The 18,100-nt window shown below is 45.5% G+C and overlaps 1 long non-coding RNA gene across 1 annotated transcript in view; it reads left to right on the forward strand.

Annotated features, from left to right (window-relative positions):
• The first annotated feature begins 16,370 nt into the window (after positions 1–16,370).
• Positions 16,371–18,100, forward strand: part of LOC131380782 (uncharacterized) — a 34,705-nt gene continuing 32,975 nt past the window's right edge. Inside the window, exon 1 of the long non-coding RNA XR_009208974.1 lies at positions 16,371–16,508. This is a non-coding gene — a long non-coding RNA (uncharacterized LOC131380782). The remainder of the gene's footprint in view (positions 16,509–18,100) is intronic.

The raw sequence follows: 18,100 nt of genomic DNA on the forward strand, positions 1-18,100 counted from the left end.
TCTTATGCCCTCTCCTTCAACTCTCAGGATGAGAAACTACAATTCTGAGTGGAGGGAAGGGCATCCCTTAGTTCATGGGGCCAGTGGGAGGCTTTCTTCCTGTGGGGCCTCTTTGGGTCTTCCAGATGGTTGGAAGCGGCCCTTTATCCTTTCGGGAATAAGGGTGAGACCAAGGGAAAAGACACCGTTAGTGCCTGGCTAGTTTTTTGGATGGCACCCACTGCAGGTCACCTTCTGGAGGTCCGGGATGCCCACCGCATATTACCTTCTGCAGATCCAGGGCGTCCACAGTAGATCACCCTCTGCAGGTCCGGGACACCCACTGCAAATCACCTACAGATTGGGGGCACCCACCCGCAGATCACCCTCTGCAGGTCTGGGGCATTCACTGCAGATCACTCTCTGCATGTCCAGGGCACCCACCAAAGATCACCTTCTACAGATCTGGGGCATTCACCCTAGATCACCCTCTGCAGGTCTGGAGCATTCGATGCAGGTCACCCACCGCAGATCACCCTCTGGCAGATCACCCTCTGCAGGTCCAGGGCGTTCACAGCAGACCACCCTCTGCAGGTCCGGGCCACCGCTGCAGATCACGCCCTGGAGGTCTGGACAGTTCTTGAGCACAGGCACATGCATTTTCATATCCTGAGGCGAATTCACTGGTGTCATTTCCCCAGCTTCTCCGAGTCTGCCCTTTCCACGGATGCAGAGAAATTTTCCATTTCAGTGACCTTCTCCACCTATATTTCATGACTCGTGTGCCACCCTCTCCTCAGAGCTTTGAGCTGAGGCCACGTTTCCGGCATCCCACCGTGCCTCCACTCCAAGCTCTTTGCACCTGCCAGGTGAGACAAGGCTGATCAGAAGATGCTGTGATGAGATAAATCACTTTCCCCTCGTCACCCTGAGGACTCTCGTAGCCTCCTGTTCTGTGAGATTTCTTCTAGAAAGTGAATTTTCCCCGAGGCCCTGGGAGCAGGAGCACCCTGCCCCTTGGGGATCTCATTGGCCCCTCTTTAGGTGATTCCTATGAGGTGGCTTCCATGTTTGGTGCTGGTCCACACTGGAGGGCCAGGCCCTATCTTATTGGTATTTGTGCCCCTCCGAGTGCCAGTTCAGAGCTGGCACAGGGACATTCAATGACCGTTTGCAAAGAAAATGTGTGAGTTGCAGAGATTCCCTTAGACCTATGCTACAAGGCTGTTCAGAGAATGAGCATTTGCAGGAGGTAATAGGTGGGAGAAGTTGAGACTGTGACCCGCAGAGAGCTCATCAGCAATTTGGCAACCTTGGGTCTCCACATAGGGCTCAGCCAGGCTGTGATTTACCTACTCACGTGTCTCAGTCACTCTACTAGGGCTGGGAGGCAGAGAGAGAAAAGGCAGGAGGGAAGGGAGGGAGGGAGGGGAGGAGGAAAGGGGACAAGGAGGAAAGGGGAAATAAAAGACTTATTTTGCATGATAGAGATGGAGAGCATTGGTGGGGGGGTGCTGGGTATGAAACTCATACTTTTGTAAACACACAAAAAGAGAAAAATAATAGGTGTGCGGTTAGGTTTGCTGTTCCATTCATCATTGCCCCTCTAATGTCAACAGCCAGCCCAAAAGTCCAAATGTCCCACCTGGGGTAGCCTGTAGGAATCCGTCCTGTGCTGCAATCCCTACGGGAGCCTGGGGACGGTGCACTGGTGAAAGCTGTCCGGTGTGTCTTATTTTTAGCAGCAGGGGAACGTGGACACCTCTGGGTCAACCCTGGGATTCAAATCATGTAACCCAGGTCTCAAATTCTCTCTTGCTCTTCTCTTCACCTATGTGGACTCTAGAGTTACAAATCCCTCCTGGACAGTGGAGGTGGAGTGTGGCCAGTTGTCATTTTGACAGGTCTTCCTTGCTGTTGTCCTCGGCTGTTCAGGTGACCCCCAGATGCATGTGGCTGGCTGTGTGTGACCTGTGTAGACCAGGGCACCTTAGTGGTTTCCTTAGTAACCTGAGCATGCTGGGAAGGCATGGTTTTCATGTGGGCCAGGTAGGGGACAGCCACTTCAACTCACCAGGTAAATGGCAGTGGGACAGGGCACTGGCCTGACCACACTTGTGAAAACTTCACAGAGCACAGAAGAAGAGTAATGCATACACCATCTCCATACAGCCTGAGAGACTGTATCGCCCTGTGTTTGCAGCGACACGGACAGTTGGGTCTTCAGTCAATTCAGAAGACATCAACCCATCAGTCTGTTATTTATCATCTTTTTTTTTTTTTTTTTTTTTTTTTTTTGAGACAGAAACTCACTCTGTTGCCCAGGCTGGAGTGCAGTGCCACAACCTCGGCTCACTGCATCCTCTGCTTCCCAGGTTCAAGCCATTCTCCTGCCTTAGCCTCCCAAGTAGCTGGGACTACAGGTTCCCGCCACCATGCCCTGCTAATATTTGCATTTTTAGTACAGACAGAGTTTCACCATGTTGGCCAGACTGCTCTCGAACTCCTGACCTGAGGTGATCTGCCCTCCTTCGCCTCCCAAAGTGCTGAGATTACAGGCATGAGCCACTGTGCCAGGCTCATCTACCATCATTTAAACAACTCAAACTCATGTGCTTCCTTCTAACTCTAGGTCTGTTCAAGAGCAAAGGCCACTGGATGTACGTTGGATCCCACTGTCCATCTAGGGCCATGACTTCCACACCTTGGCATACCTCGGCATCACCTGGAGAGCTGCAGCCCCAGCCCTGAGGGCTCCTGACCGAGGAGGTCTGGGTTGAGGCCTGAGAACCTGCATGTTTAACGAGATCCTAGGTGACACCGATGCCGCTGGTGTGGGGACAGCACTCGCCATAGTCAGAGAACTGTGGTCCACTGGCAAAGTGTGAATCCTGGGCCAGGCTGGATTTCTCCAGGATTTTACTTCTCCTCCTGCTTTTCTTCCTTTCCTAGAGTCAGGCCAGGAGGACTGCGGGCAGCTGGGACAGAAGTGTTTGGAGGTAACACATTGTATATGTTCTCCTTGTTCTCCTGCCCTGCTCACCTCCACTCCCTTCCACAGCTGTAGGCTCGCTCCTCTGCTGTGGGCTTTCCTCTGTTCCTCAGTCACCCTCTGAATGAGGGCACCCTTTCAGGTGACAACACAGACACTCCACAGACATCTGCTGGCTGCCCGGTCTCCAGATGCCCTGCGGAGATGTGATTGGAAGAGTTTGGGGCAATTCCAAGGGAGTCAGTTGAGAGAATCATCCCAGTTGGTTGGAGGAGAGCAAAGAGGTAAGACTGAGAGGAGACGCTCTGTAAGATGAGCACGCAAGAGTATGCCGGGGCAGAGCGGGCATAGGAGAGCTAGCAGGAGTGGGGGACAGGGACGTGTGCTATCCTCCCAGGCAGCTACAGCCCAAAGCCATGTACAAAGGGAAAATCACCAAGAGGGAAAATGACCACTGAATAATCTCCCAGGATCTGCCAAGTCAATATTTTTGTTGTTGTTGTTGTTTGACACAGGGTCTTGCTCTGTCACTCGAGCTGGAGTGCAGTGGTGCCATCATAGCTCAATGCAACCTTCACCTTCCAGGCTCAAGCGATCCACTCATCTCAGCCTCCTGAGTAGTTGGGACTACAGACACACACCACCACGCTTGGCTAATTTTTTTTTTTTTTTTTTTTTTTGTAACACAAGGTCTCACTTTGTTGCTCAGGCTGGTCTCAAACCGTTGGGCCCAAGTGATACCCCCACCTCGAACTCCCAAAGTGCTGGGATTACAGGTGTGAGACAGCATACCCAGCCCCAAGTTAAGACTAAGGAAGCTTTGCAGTAACACCTCCACCTTAGGCCCACTCCGAGACATAGATTCTGTCCACCCCAGTGGACCAGGGGGCAGAATCTATGCTATTTCATTGCAATTGTAAGCTTTTGTTTGTTATTTTTAAACTTATTTTCTTTCATGTGAGTTATGTGGATGGTTGAATCCTCATGATTTCTTCTTGCACAGGGCATAGCATCCCCAATTTCACCTCTGGAGCAGCGATCATATAGTTTATTGCACAAATCAGGCATTTCTTTTTTCTTTTAACAAAATTAAGATCACAATATTTTGTATCTTGCTCTTTACATGTTATAGGATATAAATACTTCCCATTTGACTGAAGTATCTACTTAATCAAAAAGACTGATGCTTGTGTAATATTCCATTTTATGAGTGTATCGTAATTTATTTCATCATTTCCACATTGTTGAACATTTAGTCTTTTATTCTTCTACTTGTCATTGCCGTTTTTATGTAAGGAAGACATCTTTCTGTGCACATCTTTGTGGTCATTATGGGTTGTTTCCTTAAAACAGATTCCCGGAAAAGCATTATTAGGTGAATAAAATGACTGTCTTTTAATCCCAAATAGGGTAATGGTATCTCCTTCCTCAACTTACTAAAGAAAAAATCAAGAAGTCGTGAAACTAGGTCCTGTCAATGTCTTACTCCAGGAACCTCTAGCAAGAGAACAGCCATGCCCCCCAGGAAGTGGTGGAAGGCCCTGCTTCCCTCCATCCACACAGTCTTCTCCCTGGGAGCCAGATAGACAATGCTGACGTAATTGGCGTTCAGGCCTCCAAAACAAAATTAAAAGACTGGCCAGAAAAAAAAAAAGAAAAAAAATTCTGTGTCTTCAGACACCAAGGCAGCCTTCAAAAGATTTCTGAGCACAGATGGCTGAGAGGTCAGAGAATGGGAAACCCAGGGTCCCTCCGTGCTAATGCTGGTGCCCGGTCTTGGAAGATCTGGGTCTCCTGCCAGCTTCCCTCCCCACCTGTCCCAGAGTCAGAAGGTGAACATCTTTAAGCCTAATGGGGTGAATGCTGACGATACTAGGAGCTCATTTGTAACATAAGGGACCTACTACAATCCCACTCCTCATGCAAAATTGACAATTTATGGCAATATTCCTTGTTTAGAAAACAAGGCTATCCAAACACTATAATTACAACGTGCACCAGAAGCCAAGAGTTCCCTGCATTAATGCACAGGCTCCAGATACATTCGTCAAATAGAGTTTTTTTTTTTTTTTTTTTTTTTTCTCTTTGCCTTCTTCTCTGGGTACTTTTAAGTTCAGGGACAGAGAACATGTCTTCATTAGAAACATTAACATTCACAGGCTGTAGTAAATTTTGACAGTGAAAAGGTCTCTGTAACCTTTAGTTGTGCAGAAATTTACTTCCCAAGAAAATTACATCTGGCACTGTCTTAATTAATGCTAGCTTTCTTTTCTGAAAATTGTGGGCTTGTCAGTAAAAAAGGCAGAAAAACCTGAATTTAAAAGGCTGGACACAAAAGACGCTGAGAAATAAAGCTCTGCGAGATTTCATAATATTGCTCTGTTTTTGTTCTACAGTAAGAAGATGAAAAGATCTCATTTGATTTTGCCAAATGCAACAACATACATGTAATGTAGAATTGATTTGCATTTTCTCTCTTTTGTCTCTGAGTTTTATCATGTAAAGTGTGCTTGGGAAGGTATTCTATTTTAAAAGCAATAGGTCAAATAAAATCCATACCTACGAGGAAAAAAAAATAATGTATGACTTCATTTTTTTTAGCCTTTCTCTAACTGCTAGTATTAATCGCAGCTAACAGGAAGAACCGTGGCTGTTTTTGCATGTGAATTTTGATTATCTGACATTCTCTCTCCTGGTTTAAAATGGGTTCTAAGTATGATGGGAGAGCTTGGCTTCATGTCCAGGTATTTGCATTTTGCATGGCTCAGACTTCTATTTTGAAAATAAGATGCTTTGGCTTTCTTTGGGGTTTACAGATTACCCTAGGTTTATTTTTTTCTTCTCTATTCAGCTTTGCATTTTGATGATCTAGCATTACCTTTCTCCAGTTTGAGAAAGCCTCAAATACGTGGTCCTAAGTCGTTCTTTCTAACGTATGTTTTGTGTCACGTGACATGAAACATTTTTTTTTTTTTTTTTAATTTACTTTAACTTCCAGGATACATGTGCAGAACGTGCAGGTTTATTGCTTGGATATACATGTGCCATGGTGGTTTGCTGCATCTGTCAACCCCTCATCTAGGTTTTAAGCCCTGCATGCATTAGCTATTTGTCCTAATGTTCTCCCTCTCCTTATCCCCCAGCCCCCAGACAGGCCCCAGTGTGTGTTGTTCCCCTTCCTGTGTCGACGTATTTCTCATTGTTCAACTCCTATTTATAAGTGAGAACATGCGGTGCTTGGTTTTCTGTTCCTGTGTTAGTTTGCTGGGGATGATGGTTTCCAACTTCATCCATGTCCCTACGAAGGACACAATCGCCTTCCTTTTTTATGGCTGCATAGTATTCCATGGTCTATATGTACCACATTTTCTTTGTCCAGTGTATCATTGATGGGCATTTGGGTTGGTTCCATGTCTTTGTTATTGTAAATGGTGCTGCAGTAAACATACGTGTGCATGTGTCTTTATGGTAGAGTGATTTATATTCCTTTGAGTACATACCCAGTGACATGCTTTTAAAAATGGCTTAGTTTTGCTACGTGTATAGGAGGCTGGAGAACTAGAAGGTGCGTGGTCTTGGAGAAGCTCTGTAGCCATCAAGGCCACTCTGGGGCCAGGCAGGGTGGATCACGCCTGTAATCCCAGCACTTTGGGAGGCCGAGGCAGGTGAATTACCTGAGATCAGGAGTTCGAGACAAGCCTGGCCAACATGGCGAAACCCAGTCTCTACTAAAAATACAAAAATTAGCCAGGCTTGGCGGCAGGTGCCTGTAATCACAGTTACTGGGGAGGCTGAAGCAGGAGAATCTCTTGAACCCGGGAGGCGGAGATTGCAGGCGAGATTGTGCCATTGCATTCCAGCCTGTGTGACACAGTGAGACTTTGTGTCAAAAAACAGACAAACAAACAAACAAACAAACCCACCCTGCATTCTGATGCTGAGAGAGAGAAAGGGTGACTTGTCCAAAGTCCCTCAGCTCCCAGCCTCCTGGGTCCCTTACCACTCCACAATACCCTCTACAACAGCACACAGGAAGGAGGACTCTCACCTGTTCCACTTGCATTGTGAAACCTAAGAGAACAGTGATGGGATCGTTGATTTTGATTTGGGGCCAGTACCTCCAAAAATGTGGGGCAGTCCTGCCTTGGAAACGCGAGGGGATTTTAATGGTATCCAGCCAGCATGGTGTCCAGCTAGGGCCTGCCTGGGCACTTTCTGTCCTCTCAAGGTCAGGGAAGAAGGCTGTCTTTGGCTCCGGCATATCTTGAATGTCTCTGTGACATTGGCTGGCCACCCCTTTTAATAGAAAGAGAAGGACTTAGGCTTCATCAAGCCTTCATATTGAGCTGAAATTTAATTACATGGTTTGTTTCCATTATAAGTTCTTTTTAATGGTTATTTCATATTTATGGTAAGTGCTATTAGTTTTCTATTCATAGTAATAATATAAAACTTCTTTTAAAAATTAAATCCATTTAAGTAAAAAAGAATGAATATAAATTAATAAAAATATTAAGTAAAAGAGAGTACCAATGGTTCCCCGGGTGTGGTCAAGAATGATGAGGGTGCTGGAGGAGAGCTTAAGGTTCAATGTGGGCAGAAGTTGCTTTAGAGGACAGAGAGGAGCAGGTGGAGGGTATGTTCTGTTCTGGACCCCCGGGTGGGACACGTCTTCCTCAGTGTTCCAGGAGCTTTTTACATGAAGGTACCCATTATACATAATTTACGTGTGTTGATCAAATGATGAGTGGGGGCCTCTCGCTCATTTAATAACTCACCGTGGAGGCTGTTGGAGAGACTCCCCTTGTCTCCATGCTTAACAGACTCTCCTGCTGCTCCATGACAGCTGGATAGGAGGCAATATTTTAAGATAAAAGGATTATTAAAATAGTGCATGTGCTGTGTTCACACTCCCATGTGCTTCCTCTTTATCTGAGTTGTTGTTGAGTGCCATGTAATTTAATAAATTATAACATATTTATAAATAACAACTCGGGTTAATGTCATCATGCATTTTTCACAACTTAGCATTGTACACAGAACGAGTGGGAAAGTCAGGGGAGAAGGGGTCCAAAATGCAAAGAGCAAGGAGGGTGCTCACAGCACCAGGTGGGAGTGGGCTTCCCCCTCTGAAGACAACAGCTTGTTCAGGGTCACTCATGTGCAGAGGGTGGCCTATGGGTCCATCGGGGGCTGAGGGATATGCTTGGGGCCTGTGGAAGAGCTTTGGAGGCTGGGGAAATATGGGGTCTGGGATGAGTCTATGGGGAGTCCATAAGGACCACTGGGGTCCTTGGTGGTCAGTGTGGGTCCATATGGGGAGTGGTAGGAGGGATCAGAGTCCAGATCTAGACTCTGCCTGAACCTCCTGCAAGCCTTTCACCCCTTCTCTCCCTCTCCAACCCAGGGCCTCACTTTTCCCACATGGAGCTTAAGCAAGAGGCTCCTGTCCTTATTCTAAGATTCTAGTTTCCCGTAGGAGACAGAACCATTAGCAGGTGGCTGTATTATGGTTAGATGTCTCAGACTTGTCGGGGGCTGTAAGAGTGTGTGGGGGCAGTGGGAGTGTGTCCAGGGCTACGGGGGTCCATGGATTTGGGAAGGGGCTCAGGGCAGACAGTGTCCAGGCAGGCTGCCTGCAGCTGAACTGACCATCTACCTCTTCATATCCTACCTGCCTGGTTTGTAACTGCTCAGGAAATTAAACACTGTCCATTTGAAAAATTAGAGCTAAAACCAGAAGAGGGAAAATCAAAAGATCTGAGATGAGCCAATTCCTCCTCATGCGAGACTTGGCTCCAAGTGTCCAGCTCCTTCATGGCCCAGAGACAGTGTTGCTTCTCCAGGCAAACCCAAATCTGAGAGATGCCAAGCTTGGGAAGGTGGTCTTAGCTGCAGCATCCGGGAGTCCCAGAGACTGTGGGCATGCATTTTCCAAGCAGTGTCCTCTTGTCCCTAGGCAGACGTTGTTCTTTCTCTGTGGCTGGGCCAAGAGCACTGTCCTGGGGCTTCCTAACCACTCCAGACCCTCTGTCCAGCCACCTGGTGCAGAGAGGGTACTTGGAATAGTAGACACCCACCTTGGACTCATGCGGGGCCTTGACTAGGTCCCTGGACTAGGAGAGCTCCCTTCCTTCCTGGGCATCCCCAGAGGGCTGTTGAGTTGATGTTCAACATCTAGTAGAGAGCTCCAGAGATGCTCCCAGGAATTAGGGATCCCTGGAAGCCAGAGCCTGAAAAGCCCCCTCTGGAACCCACGGACCAAAGGTGTCTCTTTTTGTCTATTTTATTTATTTTATTTTATTTTTTACTTTTAAGTTCAGGGGTACCTGTGCAGGTTTGCTACATAGGTGTACTTGTGTTATGGGGGTTTGTTGTACAGATTATTTTGTCACCCAGACATTAAGCCTAGTACCCATTAGTTGTTTTTCCTGATCGTCTCCCTCCTCCCACACCCCACCCTTCAATAAGCCCCAGTGTGTGTTGTTCCCCTCTATGTGTCCATGTGTTCTCATCATTTAGCTCCTGCTTGTAAGTGAAAACATGTGGTGTTTGGTTTTCTGTTCCTGTGTTACTTTGCTATGGATAATGGCCTCCAGTTCCATCCATGTCCCTGCAAAGGACATGATCTCATTCTTTTTATGACCGCATAGCTTTCCATGGTGTATATGTACCACATTTTCTTTATCCAGTCTACCATGGATGGGCATTTAGGTTGATTCCATGTTGTGGCTATTAGACCAAAGGTTTCTAAGTGGGAAACCCGGAGTCTCAAAGGATGAACTAGAAGGGGGATTGTGAGCCCACAACAGTGACATGAAATATGTGCACCTATGCATTTCCATCCTCATGACATTCTCAAAAGGCTTTTGATGCTAAAATATCAAACAATAAATAAAACAGGACAAAACGCCCTTCATTTGCAGACTTGCCTAGGGTCCAAGGGGTAAGGCTCTTTGGAATGTTTTTCTGCAAACCAACTTCGCTCCTAAGCCTCTTTTCTGACATGTAATGTCTCAGAAGAGAAAAGGCAAATCAGTTTCTTCCTGGAAAACTCTGGCCTCCTGAGTGAGAAATCAAATCCCTACACACTGAGCTAGCCCTCGCATTCTGGCTGCTGGGCCCTGTCCAAACCCTGGTGAAGAGGCGACCTGGGACTCTTTCCCACAGGGAAGATCTGGTCCAGCTTTCTAGGTGGCCAGCCAGGCCTCGGAGTACCTTCCTTTGCCGCTGCTGCATCTATCCCGTGGTTCAAATGTTTCCTTGTGTTACAAGTCCTGGGGCAGCCCTCTGCTCCTGACACACCATGCTGGTGTGGTCTGGATGCTTGCACACACCGTGCACATCATTTCTGCCCTGTGCTGAGCTGTGCAGGGAGCTGGAGGGGAACAATATATTACCACATTCTTTGCCTAACAATTGGTAACACATGACACTTGTATTTGCCCCAAGATAATGTACAAATATGTTTTACAGGGTTTCCTAATGATAATCATGATATTTCATTCTTCTTGCCCTTCTAATAATGATAACAGTCTAGCATTATTTTTTTTTTAACTGTTCTCAGCGAGTGTGACATTCAGTTCAGAGAATCGAATGTCAGCAAGAAATCCACATGCACTCCCTGAAGCTGGGAGAAGCCCCTTCCGTTTATTTTTAGGTTGCAAGAGAATGAAGTGATCTCACCTTATTCTTTTTTTTCCCCCTTAGAAAGGTGTTTGGCATTCAGCGCCGCTCTGATGTTTCTGAAGTCTGGTCTGAGGTGTAGGCATTCTAGGTCTTTTTGCAAGCTGTCCTAATGAGAAGGTGGGGGCTTGATCAACACTGGGTGGAGGTCATGGAGGGAGAGAATTCCTGCCTTAGAAGAAAGGTTTCTTTCAAAGCAGGCTTTGTATATTGAATGAGGAATGGCTTGGGCCCCTCAGCAAAAGACCCAACTAATTAATAGGTAAAGCAGCCACTTTAAGGCTCCTTGTAGACACTAGGTAGAAACACCTAATTTTTTTCCCCAGCTACTTCACTGTTTTGCAGGGTGCATTTGACATGCCAATATGTTTTTTTTTCATCTTTGTCCTCCACCATTAGGGAGCCTTATCTTCAGGGTTAAATACCCAACAAATAGCATATATATATACTATTATTAAAATAATAGTGTGTGTGTATACATATATATACACACACACTATTATTAACCAGTAGCAGTTCTAGGCATGCTGAAAACTACATTTGAGCTGTTCACCAGAAAGTATGCATAAGAAATGAAGATTGATCAAAACCGAGAAAAAGAAAATAGAGAGCCAGCAATGATAAAAATTAATATGATAAAGGCTTAAGTTAGGATAGCATTTGTTGCCTCTATCCTCTAATTTCTTAGTTTTAAACTGATGCTTCATTGTTCAAATTATCTAAGCTATTTTGACTTATTGTTTTTTTCCCCCTCTTTTTCTTTTCTTTTTTTTTTTTTTGTAGTGGCCAAACTTGACCAGAAGTGTCCTATTTTTGGCCAAGAAGTGGTGAGATTCTAGCAGACACTAAGCCCTTTATGGCTGGCTGGCTGACAGCACAGGAAATGGTGGCGGCCGTAGGTAGGACACTACACTGAAGCCAGGCCTGGGATCTGATTATTTAGGGAGGCAAGTATTTTTGTTGATGAGGGAAATGAAATCCTCCAAGAGCAAAATCAATCTTCTGCAGAGACCCCAGAGCATTGATCCAGGTGCACATTGACAGGCTCAGGCTGTTTAGCTATTTGGAATGACCACAAAAAATGAGCAAGTTGTTAAGAGTTTTAAGAGTTTTGGTATTTATTGGCAACCGGTGCACTCATATGATTAATCACACATTCGAAATGTGTGTGCCGTGGAAATTGACTGCAACGCAGCAGAAACAAAGTTTTCAGTTATCCTCGTATAATAAATTGAAGCTATATTCCTAAGCAGAATTGTCTTCAAGATTCCAATTTGCCTTGTTAAAAGTGTTGTTTATACAGTAGTTAGCAAAAACGCAAGTAATTACGTGCAGAATTCATTCTAAGCAATTCTTTATTTTCCCCCATTCTGTATTGGTTTTCCATCTTCATTACCCAGTATTTTGGTCCATCTCAGCAGAAACCTGACTGGTGAGATGGCGGCCAGGACGGCGGCCTTGGTGGCTTTGGCCATGTGCAGAGTGCATCTGGTCACAGGCATCAGTGTGTGGGACTCGAACAGGCGGGGCTCCAGGACTCCAGCTCCAGGGCCGTGTTGACAAGGACAAGGCAGGAACGGCTTCGGTGCTATATTTCATTTCATAAAACAATATTTACTTCTGGAGAAGACGCCTCTTTATTTATTTATTTAGTTCGTTTTGAGCAGGAGCACAGTTTGGTATACACGTCGCGGTGGAGCAAGCCACATCTGTTTTGGTTGCGCAACCAGCAGGACTTCATTTCATAAATATCATCCGAGTCAAGAATACAGCTTTTGGAATGCAAATTATGTTTAAGTGCATAAACATTGCAGCGACTGTGTACCCCCCTAAACCCCCCCAGCATAGGAGGGGATAGGGCAGCAGGCAGTGGGTGCAGGCTGTTTGCAGAGACCCCCAGTCAGGGTCCCTGTGGAGGGTGGGCAGCCTGGAAGGGTTCCCGCTGGGGAGGGGAGAGAATGAGCGCAGTGCCTAGAGGGGAAGCCCACTCCGCAAAGCCCTGTTTCCCAGAGGCTCCTGCTTGCTTTCCCCGGAACAGAGACCTCATCCATATCTATCAGGAGAGGCCTAATTATAGAGCTCGGAGATTTTAATGGCACAGGGAAATTTAAATGCGGTGGAAAATATGAATATTCCTAAGCCAGCAGTCAAAATACGAAATGATTGGCTTCCGAATCAATGAATTATAATTTCTCAGTGTATCCTCCAAGGTGGAGTCGCTCTCCCTTCCCAGGAAGAGTTTTGTGCAGGCAGACGTGTTTTAATGAACTGTACTTCAGTATTTTGTTCAGCAGAACCTTGCCTCCCTCCAACCGCGGATGCTGCAGCCTTCGTCAGTGCTCGGTCCCCCCAAACAGATTGCAGGGGACAACAGAAAAAATCACAGCATCCTGGGGGCCACCAGGGGGCCAGTACCTGACAGGCACACTTGGGCCACAGCCCTGGCTTCCTGGGTGCCTGTAGGAAGGGTATCAGGGTGTCAAAAGTAGGGGACCAGGCTATTTGTCTAAAATAATCTGGCTCCTGCTCATGCACCCAAATCCCCCATCTCAAAGCCGCAGTGCCTTTGTAACTGAAGCCTTTTCTAGCTGGAGCAGCCAGTGGGTCCCCCACGCGGGACACGCCCTTCTCAGCCTCAGGCGCTGAGTGACTCCTTTCCTCCGGCTCCTATATCTTTACCTGTGGAGGAGATAAGGATGTGCCCCAGCTGCTGTCCATGCAACCCTCAAACTGGAGAGTCATGCCATAAATCCTGTTTTATTTTATGGACAAATAAATGCTGAGGTAAAATATTCCAGGATCGTCGCTTGAATACTTGCCATAGCAGCGGTACTGTAATAACCACCGTGACATTAATTTACTGCATTGTGCCGTGGGAAGAAGGAAGAAGGAGGGAGAGGGGCATTAAAAGAGAAAAATGACTTTCCTTCGAATTTATTGGGATTGGCCTCCCTCGTTTTCAGCCATCATTAGTTGATTAGGCCCTGATGACACTGTGGACAATCGTGCCGGAATAGTTGGCGGAGAGACGCCCTAAAGGTACTCTGTTAATTGAGATGATGTTCATCTTGTACTTACTGAACATAACTGCAGACCGTGGAATTGGTGGTTAGTGTGGTGGAACCAAGCGGGGGGGCCGGGCTGTGGCCAGAGGCCGTGGGCTGGGGTGGGAGCACCTGCTGCTTCCCTTTCCCCGCCAGACCACGGCATCCACCCAGAGCCCTGGTCACTCCATCTCTATTCTGAGCACTGCTGATGAACCTGTCAAGAGAGGATAAAGCAAGCTTCCCTTTTATCCCAGGAGTGCTGCTGAGCTGCCGCTGCACAGAGACCACAAGGAAGATCCCTCCCTAATCGCCGGCTTTGAGGACTGACTGCAGTCTGAAGGATGTCATTCCGAGACCCGCAAGCCGGAACTGAGACCAGGCTTCTCTTTTTCCCAGGCCTCTGGGGCTTGCCAGCCGTGATGCTGTAGACAGTCATTCCTAACGGGAATACAGACGGAACTTCCATCCGCATCAATGGCTAGGGCTTGTCCACAAGGAGATCCAAGCCGGGGCAGAGCGAAGGACTCTCCACCCTGGGATGGAGACCCAGTTTCATGTCCACAAGCTCCATTGGCAGCGGCCTTGGCCGCGTCTCCCCAGCAAGGAGGGCAGCTCCACTTCGTGATCTTTGCTTAAACATTTTCAGAGGCCCACACTCACTGTCTGTCCCCAGGGCTAGAGAATTGCTTGCTAAAGGTATTTAGGAAAGAAAATGGAATCTGACATGTTTGAGTGATTTAGTAAGAGCCACATACCTTCCGAGGTGCTTGACATCCATTATCCCACTTAATCTCCTCCTACCCTATTTATCGTCATTTAGGGTCAGGGAACCGAAGCTCAGAGAAATGAGCTGGCCCAGTGCCCCATGGCCTGCAGAAGCCTGGAACAGGGAAGTGGGCAGGGGAGGTCTCTGCTTCCTGAGAGACAGTGGTTGCAGAAGCTCTAGGATCAGACTCCCTGAGCTGGAATCTGGCAGTGCTTCTCTCCTGCTCTGTGATCTTGGACATTGCTTCCTGTCTCTCAGCCTCTATTTAATCATTTCTAAAACAAAAATAAGTACACAAGACCATGATGCGGGCTCGGTATTTGTGAGCAATTTTGATTGCCGTAGTCGTTGTGGTTAAGGGGCCATCAGCAGTTATCTTTCTTGGAATCCTGGTACCTAGGAGGGGGAGGGAGCACAGGATTGCTCTAGCCTCAGTCATGTGAAAAGGGAGTGTCTCCCACACTCTCCCCACAGCCCACCACGCCTGTCATGTCTAGACAACCAGACAGATGCTCGGGCCTGAAGGGTGACAAATCCACTCACAAGATACAGCTTGCTAAGTGGCAGTGGCCTTTTATTCTCTGACATCTTTCCAGACCCTTGAAGGGATTAGAACTGGATTAGTTTGAGATGAGCCTGGCTCTGCTGTTATCACCTGTTTATAGGATAATGACATTATCTAGTTTGGCCCGTAAGGGCCTCCATACGTAGGAGCTTTGTTCTCTTTGATCTGGAGGGTCGCACACAACATATCTTTAAATCTAAACAAACTCACTGAAGCCTCAAGATAAGTGGTCAAAATACCCAGTGGGAAGAAAGGAGCCTCTCTTTTCCCTTCTTGCCCAATGCAAACAGCAATTTTAAAATTGTGTGCACTCACATGATTTTAAAACCTAAAACTCATCCTGCCACTTTGGACCCTAGCTTCCTTGTGTCTCCTTTCACGTGTGCACAGAATTCTGAAGTTTGTAGAGCTTTTTCAACCCGTCTCAACTTACATGGTGAGCACAGCCGTCTGTGAGCAGAGCAGGGTGAGCTCAATACACATGATACAGGCTGGGACACAAAACACAAGGCTCAGGGAAGACAAGGAGTTTGGCAACCTCATCTCTTTTTTAAGAGAGGAGCTGTGGTTAAACCCAGCTCATCTGGAAAAACCCAGCACTCATTTCACTGCCTGAAGCCATCTATGACCCAACCTCTTTGCCCAGACAGCTTTCCTTAAAGAGGATCCTCATTACCCTTCACAGAAAACATCTGTTTAGACAGATGTTCCAGGAGGTCCTTGGCCCAAGTCCACTTTCTTGTCCCAAGGCTTCCCTAACACCCATCATCCCTGTTTAAAAATTATTTTTATTGAAGGATAATTTACATGCAATATAGGCAATCTGCTTTAAGTGTACCAACCGTTTGTTAAGTTTTGGAAAATGTGTACTGTTGTGGAAATGATGCAGGGCAGGAAAGCCCCCAAACTAGGGCTTAGCCTGGGAAGTTTCTTGGTTTTGCCCAGGAAAGAATTCAAGGGGGAGCTGGTGGTATTAGATAGCAGCTTCTATTGAAAAGGCCATGCACAGCAGCAGAGGGACTGCTCCTTGCAAAGCAGGGCCGCCCCACAGACTGTGTGCCTGGAGGAGCAGCTCAGAGGCACCTCTGCAGACACATTTATACCCACTTTTAATTATATGCAAATTAAGTGGCAGGTTATGCAGAAACTTCTAGGAAAAGGGTGGCAACTTCCAGATCACTGGGTCATGGCCATGGAAAGGGGCAGGGTGTTGCCATGGAGTGGTGCCATGGAGTGTTGCCATGGCAATGGCAAACTGACATGGCACAGTGGTAGGTGTGTCTCAAGGAAAATTGCTTCCACCCCACCCATTTCGGCTAGTTCTCAGTTTGGTCCAGTGTTCAAGCCCCACCTTTGGAGTCGAGTCCTGCCTTCTACCTCAGAACCGCCACCATAATCAGGATTTAGAATATGTCACCCCAAAAAGTTTTTTCACACCCCTGGCCCCTTGCTTTCAATCTCCTACAGCTCCTAGTGAGTATTGATCGTTCAGTCACTATAGTTTTTCTTTTTCTAGAATTTCGCCTAAGTGGAATTATATAATATTTACCAGCTTCTTTCTTATGTCTGGCTTCTTTTACTTGGCATGATGCTTTTGAGAGTTAGGCATTTTGTTGTGTGTTTGATTAGTTTGATTTTGTAGTGTGTTTGATTTGCTGTGTGTTTTTCTTTATATTGCAGAGTAATATTCCACTGTATGGATATACCATAAAATGATTTATCAATGCTCCAGTTTTAGACATGCAAGTAGTTTCCAGCTTAAGGCCATTCTGAATACAGCTGCTATGAACATTTAGGTACAAGTTTTTGTGTTAACATGTTCTCACTTATCTTGGACAAATATCTAGCAGTGAGATTTTGGCCCAAATGATAGATAGATATTTACATTATAAGAAACTTTCTATTTTTTAAAGTGGCTGTATTCCTGCCAGTAATGTTTAACATTCCAGTTGCTCCACACACTCACCAACACTTGGTATTGTCAGTCTTTCTAATTTTACCATTCTTGTGTATGTATAGTAGCATCTTGTTGTGGTAGTATTTGCATTTCCTTAAAAACTAATGATGTTGAGCGTTTGTTCCTGTCCTTAATTGACATTCATATTTTCTTTGGTGAAAGTCCAGTTCAAATTTTTTGCCCATTTAGATTGATTATCTTCTTATATTTGAGTTGTGCCAGTTCCTTATATATTCTAGGTATATCTCCTTTTTCAGATATTTCTAGCAAATATATTCTCATAGTTTGTGGCTTGTCTTTTCATTTTCTTAGCCATGTCTTTCAAAGACTAAAAGTTCTAATTTTGATAAGTCATTTATTAGTTTTTTCTTTCATGGTTTGTGTTTTTTGTGTCTTATGTAAGCAATTTTTACTTAGGCCAAGATCACAGGATTTTCTTGTCTATTTTCTTCTAGAAGTGTTAATTTTTATGTATAATATGAGCTAAGAAATGAGGTTTATATTTTCCATGTGCATATATTGTTATTTCAGAATGTTATACCTCTCAATGTATATAAGTCTTTTCTATTTTATCTCAGTAATAATTTGTAGTTTTCAGAACATGTCTCTCACATTGTTTATTTTACTCCTATTAATATTTTTGATACTATTATAAAAGTTATTTTAAAACTTTGCTTTATAAAAATTTGTTGTACATTTTTATTTTTATTCCTTTTTTAATTTTTAATTTTTGTGGGTACATAGTAGGTGTGTTTATTTATGGAGTACATGAGATATTTTGATACAGGCATGCAGTTTGTAATAATCACATCACAGAAAATGGGGTATCCATTCCCTCAAGTATTTATCCTTTGTGTTACAAACAACCCACTTATACTCTTTTAGTTATTTTTAAATGTAGAATCAAATTATTATTTACTATAGTGATACTGTTGTGCTATCAAATACTAGGTCTTTTTCATTGTTTCTGACTAATTTTTGTACACATTAATGATCCCCACTCTCCCATGTTGTATATTTTTCTGTCTAGACCACATTTTCTGCTACATTGCTAAATCAACTTATTAATTCTATCTTATTTTATAGATTTCTTGGATTTCCTCCATAG

The sequence above is a fragment of the Hylobates moloch genome, unplaced genomic scaffold, assembly GCF_009828535.3.
Source record: "Hylobates moloch isolate HMO894 unplaced genomic scaffold, HMol_V3 SCAFFOLD_12, whole genome shotgun sequence".
Lineage (NCBI taxonomy): Eukaryota > Metazoa > Chordata > Mammalia > Primates > Hylobatidae > Hylobates > Hylobates moloch.